This window comes from Asparagus officinalis, chromosome 10 (genome assembly GCF_001876935.1).
Source record: "Asparagus officinalis chromosome 10, Aspof.V1, whole genome shotgun sequence".
Classification (NCBI taxonomy): domain Eukaryota; kingdom Viridiplantae; phylum Streptophyta; class Magnoliopsida; order Asparagales; family Asparagaceae; genus Asparagus; species Asparagus officinalis.
Window position 1 is genome coordinate 63,793,620 of NC_033803.1, and position 1,614 is coordinate 63,795,233.

Here is a 1,614-nt window from a genome sequence, read left to right on the forward strand (position 1 = left end):
AGCTTTTCACCCCCCTCCCCGAGGCAAAATACTCAAAACAAACAGCCCCTTAATCGCTTTATTGTCGCTGCAATTCCTAAGACATTTGAAATGGCTTTGCTTGATTAGTGTTAATTAAAACAAAAGTCTAATTGGGTTAGTGGTTTTTGCTAAGATGGGGTGTCGTTTTCATAATAGACCGAATCCGCAATGAATTGTTCGCCGTTTCTTTTCACTCTTAACTTTAAATTTTTTTTAATATATAATTATGTATCAATTTTGAAAATTTTCATGATTAAAAGTGTCAATGACTCAATTGACTACACTCTCACTAGCAACTTGCTTAAGCTCGCGCTCAAAGGTTGCTAAAAATCTAATTGGGTGGTAAAAGTTGGAAGGCACGCTCATCTTAGACAATTTGGTTTTCATATTGGGAAGGTGAAAGTTTAAGAAGTTATTAAATTTTAAAGGGGTTTTTAGATTTAAGCCCCCCACGTATTTCATATCTTTGAAATTATTTCCCCAAATGTTGATATTTTGAGATTAATTCCCCAAATCTTCAATAAGTGTTTTGAATTTAGTCCTTAAGTCCATTTTTTTAATTAATCACCAAAATCCTTAAATGTTTTGAAATTAGTCTACTAAATGTTTCAATTGGCTGCTAATTGGACTATTTTTGAAATATTAGAAAAAATCGGGGGGCTAATTTCAAAAGATAAAGATATCAGGGGATTAATTTCAAAACACTTAACTTAAGATTTCGGGGGTCAAGTTCGAAGGGACTAGTTTCATAACGTCAGAGATTTGAGGGGACTACTACTGTAAAAAAACATTTTTTTAAAAGGATAATTAGTGGATTCTAGAGCTGAAATAGATATATGCTGGTATTGGATTTATTAATGTAGGGGGGCCTTTGGGCACTCTAAACCGAAATAGATGTATAAATTTGGACATAAATGGGCCGAGTCGTTAAGCAACACGGGGGGCGTTTTCCTCTAGAAATGACAATGACATCATTTGAACTCCTAATCATAAATAAATCACATCACTAATTAAAATTTTCAAGTCTCTTGGCACCAAGGATTTTAACGATCAACAACAAAAGGATTCATTCAGGCGGAAGGATTTTCAATTTGATTTCTACAATTAGAAAAATAAACATAGAGAAAAGAACAATTCATAAAAGAAAAATGTTCCAAACTTGTAATGAATTTACAAAATCATATATGGAGATATCAGATCACGTCTAGGGGTAGAAATGAACCAAATAATTAATAAATAGTTCGAATTCGAAAAACTAGATATGTGAATATTAGGGTCCGCATTTGAATTCGATAATTTTAAACAAATACAAACATGAACACCTTAGTATTCGATTCGATCATTTACCACCCCTAATCACGGCCCACGTCCTTCAACTAGGGATGTTATCGGAGCGGATACAGTTCGGATATGACATTTAGGGGGGGGGGGGGGGGGGGGTGATTAGGGTCTTATGCTAATCTAATCCGATTAAATGCCAATTAAAATTAATTAACAAGTTATCCTAGCAAGTATGAAATACCACAAGAATTATGAGCTAGGATAAGCAATGTAAACAATGAGATATATCCTATATGATGAATTATATATATA